General features: G+C 30.0%; 1 pseudogene; it reads left to right on the top strand.

Annotated features, from left to right (window-relative positions):
- Positions 1-4,350: 4,350 nt before the first annotated feature.
- On the top strand, positions 4,351-5,962 carry LOC107177428 (probable LRR receptor-like serine/threonine-protein kinase At3g47570; annotated as a pseudogene).
- Positions 5,963-6,440: the final 478 nt, after the last annotated feature.

The following is a 6,440-nucleotide window of genomic DNA, read 5'->3' as shown; positions in this document are numbered from 1 at the left end:
GCACGGCGGCAGCAGATCGTGGACGCAGCAGTAGATGGCTGGACGCAACATGGCAGCAGCATGACAACAGCACGGCAACAGCAGATCGCTGACGCAGCAACAGATGGCCGGACTCGCAACACGGCAGCAGCAGATTGCGGGAAGGAGAGAATGTTTTCTTGCTTCTTGAGGGTGGGTTCACGGGTTGGGTGTTGTGATTTTTTTGTTTTTGTGTGTTTTGTGTTTGTGTAAACTGTAAAGTGTAACCTTTTGAGTATGTGATTTCACTGATTTGTGTGATTTCATCCGATCTGGGTGATTTCATCCGATCTGGTTATATTAACAACTCGATCCGATACGGGTCGAGTATTTTGCCCACCCCTATTCCCAGACCGTGCTAATGAAACCAAGGATATAGTTTTGTCTATAGAACCTGCAATGGATTTACTTGTTTGGCAACTTTCTAAAGATGCAGAATTGTGTCTTGCTTTGGCATATTCTCGCTTTCTTCTTGATTGGTGTTCATGAAGCTATGATATTTTGGAAGCTTGTTTTCTAGCTAATTTCCTTTTTAGGGATGCCAATGGGGTGGGGTGGGGTGGGGGTGGGGAGGCGTACCCCATTCCCCACCCCATTAAAAATTTCGCCTCCATTCCCCAGTAAATTTAGTGGGGTGGGGAAGTGGAATCCCCACGTGGGAAATGATTTCTCCATCTCCATTTATTTGTTTATTTTATAGTATATATAGATACATGATTTTAATAAATTAATATTTAAAGACTTAAATAAAATCATTACCATATTATAAAGTATTTAAATTATTTTAAAAAAATCTCTAAATTTTTGAAATAATATCTTAAAATAATAAAAAAATTGAAAAATGTTCAAAGAGAGCAATATCTTAAGAAAAGAAAATATAACAATATTTTAAGTTGAATAAAAATTATATTGTAGGGTTTTCTTTTAGTTATTGTCCAGTTATGTCAAGTAAAAATAAAAAGAAAATTTATTAACCAACATTGTAACTGATGAAATAAAATTATTAAATAAAAATTAGAAAAAAAAATATTTATATATAATAAGGATTGGCATGGGGATGAAAACTAAACTAAACTCACTAAACTCCACCCCATTAAGAATTTGAAGATTATTTTTTTCCCATTCTTTATCCCATTCCCCAAAAATTATTTAAAATTCACTCCATTTGGGGTTGAACCCCATGGGACTCCAAACCAATGGAGGATTTTGCCATCCCTATTCATTTTCATGTTTGGAATTTGTTTATTTGGTATCATATTTCGGACCTTGGGCAATTTGGAAGTTCTTCGTGGGGCTGTCCTTTATCTTGAATTATTCCACCATTCTTTACATCTTTGGAGGTTCTTATGTTTTGTAGTCATTTATAATATCTAGAAGTCCAAAATTTTAATGTGATTCTTTATTATCGTCTGTGAAAGATACATACTGGTAGACTGGTAGTGGTGATAGAGTAAGTCCAACTATGATACCAAAAGAGTAGATGAGAGAGGGAAAAAATACATTTATTGTTAATTATTTTTTAAATCTATAAAAAGGATAATTCCAAAAATAAATGAATTAATTAGAAAGAGGGGTTGATAAGATAAATTGCGTAGTATATTAGAAAATTTCAAAAATGATCATTGTGGTTTTTTCGTTCACTCGACAATTATCCTTTAATTGTGACGCTCATTAATAAGTCATAAGATTTTAGCTTTTCCACGCTATTGACTTAGATTTACATATGCAAGTTGCATTCAATCAACTTGCATTGTGGAATATGCAACACATTAACATCACAACTTCTAGGAAACTTCTTGCATTTATAGGGTCCCTCTCATTTTAGTGGACCAAATTGGTTTGTAATTATTACCAAGTTTTGGAATTTAGGTTTAGAAAACGTGGATAAATAAAGAAGAATAAGTGAAAATGCTAACAACTTTTTGTGGAGAAGAAAAAGATGAGAGAGAGAGGAGAGAATAGTGACGTAATATTAAATTTGGGGGCTTGGGTTTCAAATGTTGATTGGACGATCAGAAGATGTCTATTTTTTACTAAATTTTAAGGGTAAGTTCCTGGCATCGCCTTCGCAATCCTACTAATCTTGATTTTTGTTTTAGTCTATCGTTGGCTGTCATTTGAAATGCTCAATTGTTAAAGAGACAATTATTAGGTTGTTACTATAAGTCAAAAATATTGAGATTCTTGATGTTGTTAATTTCTACTATTATTTAGAGAAGAATTTGTGTTGTAATTTCATTAATATAGTGGAAGATTATATCGGACTACGGTCTTATGATTTTTTTTTTTGCTTTGGTTTTCCACGTAAAATTATGTATTTCTTGTGGTTGATTTATTGCTTTGGATTATGTTAGTTTATTTTCTACCTATTTACATCCTATAAACTTTATAATATTTATGAATAAATTGTAAATAATATAGATGGTCTAATTGAATATAGAGTGGTTTACAATTTTATAGTATGTTCACTAAATAGGAATCGAAATTAGTTAAAAACATAATGAGTTAGAATCATAATAATTAGAATCAAAATGAGGAATTGGAATCAAAATAATTTATTTACTTGAACTGCAGGAATTAGAACGAGTTGTATTGCCATTTATGTGTTTACTTTGTCTTATAATCAAAATCAGAATGAGTTAAATTGTAACAAATTACTATAAAATTCTTAATTAATTTTTATCATAGTTATTATTTTGTATTTTAATTATTGTTATTATTATTAAAAAATTAATTATTAATAATAATTATCGTTAATTATTATTATTAACAATTTAACAAAAAAATATTATTAATTATTGTTAATAGATTAATTAAGTATAATATTTTTATTCTTGTTAATAATAATAATAATCTATTTAAAAATTATAATTATAATTATAATAAAATAATAATAATAATTATTATAATTCATTTAATAATTATTATAGTTTTTAATTAAATGGAGGTTATTTTGATAATTTAAAATTATAGAGGCGAATTGGTACTCTGAGGATTTTAATAAAATAAAATAAAATGCAAGTAGTTAAACAAAATTTTATATTGTAGAAAATCTTATAATACTTATAAATAAATTATAAATAATATAGCGTATAGGGGGCTAAATAAAAGTTTACAGGACAGCTTAACTTACTTGAGCTGCAAGTTGGGGGGGGGGGGTCCTTAACATTTAAGGCTCCTTTTGTTTTTGACTTTTCAACATCGCAAAGATATAATCCCACTATTTAATTTATATAATCCCACTATTTTTATAAATCCACCCAACTTTTATCAAAATAATTACAATAAGTTCATATTATTTTATAAAATTACAAATGAATAATAAGTTTGAATAATTAGTTAATTAAATCATTATTATAATTTGTTTTCTTAATTTGTCTTTTAACAACCTTTAACAATTTAAGGTTACTTTAATATATGTTTAATTTAACTAATTTACCCTTATAATATAAAATAACCAAATTACCCTAAGAAATATATATTATTGTAACTAATTTTTTAGGCATTTAATTTTATGTTTTATAATCTAATATGTTTTATATAAAATTTAATAATTTTCAATACTCCGAATGTCCTAATTACATCTCGTTAGTTTAGTGAAATATTAATAATCATACTAAAAAAGTACTACTTATACATAATTAAAATAAACAAATTTATTGTATAAAAATTTATTGAAGTTAAAGTAAATTTTTAGATATTCTTAGTACTTTTACCTTATGAGGTTAGAATAATTATATTAATTTAAGTTAAAACAACCTTATTGATCAAATATAATTAAAAAAATAGTCTCATAAAAAAAATTAATGAATATGGATTTAATTGGTTAAATTTTTAAATTTCTTCTTAATTTGAATTTTTAAAAAATAATGTGTACTTATAAAAATTTCCTAAAATTATGGTGGGTTAATAAAATTTATGAGGTGGAAATATCACCACCATTTATATAAATATAATATATTTTCCGAGGACGGCATCTTATCCAATTAATAAGTACCCGTAGTAGTTATCAGGCCCATAAATTGAAGTTGTTTCAATATTTTTAAGCTTAGGGAAAAAAAAAAAAAATGGAACGATTAGTAGTAAGTTTACAGAATGAAAGTTTGAACAGTTTCTTTGGTGGCGTAATGCTACTTTTCCCAGTTTTGATTGCAATTTCAATCCTATCAATGATAGCTTTTGCATGCGTGGATCCTCCTCCCCCTCAAGGAGAAGAAGAAAAGAAGAATGACGAAAAAGCAAAACGCCAAGTTGAGATTGACATGGGACCAGCCGGAGAGGCTGCCGGACATGCCGTAGGTTGTTGCGGCTGTGGAGGTGGCGGCGGAGGCGATGGTGGTGGCGGAGGCTGCGGTGGTGGCGGAGGCTGCGGCGGTGGTGGTGGCGGAGGTAGTTGAAGACCCACCATCCACCCAACTGTTCATGGTTTCCTGTCTACTTACACGTTTGATTAATGATAAATCCATGTACTATGTCTAAAACTTCTGGTTTTGTGCTTAATTTCCACAATAGAAATTCTGATAAATTTATAACGTGTGTTGTAATTATTTATCTTAATAAATATGCTTGCTTTGAATTAAACACAATCATTCAAATGAAGCACTTCCTGTCCAAGCTCCATGATTTCTTTTTTATTTTTTGCCCATAATCCTTCGCGTTAAAATATTAATAAAAAAAGAAATTTTTGAAGTGTAAATGTGACTTTTTTCATTATATTTTAATTTTTTTATGTCAATGCATATGTTAAAATGTCATATTTCATAAGAGTTATTCTTTCTTCATTATGCTGACGGTTGATTTGCGAGGTCAATTTTAATTGATTTTTGTGTTGTTGAGGATTTGTTAGCTTTGACTTGTTTTTGCATGATCCTTCTTTCAATTTAGTTTCTTTTTTATGATTGCTTTTATTGGAATTTACTTAGCTTGTATTTGAGGAGTAAGACTCATTTCTCATCTTATTCCTCGTACTCTTTCTTTAATTAATAAAGGCTTACTCGATTTGTCATAGTTTACCGAATAAAAAAATATTCCTTTTTTTTTTTCATTAATCATTTAACACAATTGACAAAAGAAATTAAAATTTATAAATAACCAAGTGGTACAAAAATTATGTAAGACTAAATATTAAGTGTTATTCTCCCTTGAAAACATATGTAGTAACTCCAACATCGAAGAAGAAAGAAATAGAAGAAATCAAATAATGTAAAAGAAATTAAAAAAAAATTTCTCTATGATACTGTAATTTTTTACATCATTAATAATATATTAAATGTGTACCATTAAATTTAGTCAATAGTATACAATATTTATACTAAATAAAAAAATTATTATTTAAAAATAATGATAAGCTCTGTCGTGGTGTAGCAGAACTAAAATTGCCCTCATGTGCTTTCAGTCAGTCAAAGAAAAAAAAGATGTCCGAAGGACTCAAGTTTATGATTCTACTCCTTTCTGGACTGGTGGGGTTAGTTCTGGTCATGTCTCGATTAGTTATTAACAGATTGAGAAAGAAAAGAACATTGACTGGTTCCCAGTCTTCGTCAAGGAAGGATTTACTTCTAAATATCTCATATGAAAGTCTGCTGAAAGCTACAGGTGGATTTTCTTCTGCCAACATAATTGGTGCTGGAAGCTTTGGCTCAGTCTGCAAAGGAATACTTGATCCAGACCAAACAGTTGTTTCTGTGAGGGTACTGTTTTTACATCAGTGGAGCTTTAAAGAGCTTCATGGCAGAATGTGAAGCCTTAAGAAACATTAAGCATCGTAATCTTGTCAAAATCATAACTGCATGTTCAAGTTGTGACTTTGAAGGCAGCGATTTCAAAGCTTTAGTCTATGAGTTCATGCCTAATGGAAGTTTAATTAGAGAGCTGGCTACACCCAAAATCAAATGCAGATGACCTGAATGACAACTCCAGGATTTTAAGCCTTGTACGAGATTGAGCATTGCCATTGATGTGGCTTCTGCTTTGGAATATCTTCATCACCACAGCGAAAAGCCAATTGTTCATTGTGATTCAAAGCCAAGCAATATTCTTCTCGACAATGACATGACTACACATGTGGGTGATTTTGGATTAACAAGGTTTATTCGTTAAGCCATGCATGCGTTCGAATCAAAGTAGCTCAGTTGGATTGAAAGGAACTATAGGGTATGCTGCACCAGCTAATATAACTTCTTTTTCTTTTTTAATGTCGATAGCAGAAGAATAAAATCATATCAATTTAGAAGCAAAACCAAATTGTTAATCACACAATTTATTTTTGTTTCTAAAATTAGCTGAAGCACAAGAAGTGATTATGCTTAAACTGTAATATACAGCTGTTTCTAAGCACTAAACAATTTGAATGTTGCAGAATATGGCATGGGAAATCAGTTCTCAACAAATGGTGATGTATATAGCTATGGGAAACTCTTGCT

Source organism: Citrus sinensis, chromosome 6, assembly GCF_022201045.2.
Source record: "Citrus sinensis cultivar Valencia sweet orange chromosome 6, DVS_A1.0, whole genome shotgun sequence".
NCBI classification, from domain to species: domain Eukaryota; kingdom Viridiplantae; phylum Streptophyta; class Magnoliopsida; order Sapindales; family Rutaceae; genus Citrus; species Citrus sinensis.
This window is presented reverse-complemented; position numbering and strand designations above follow the sequence as displayed.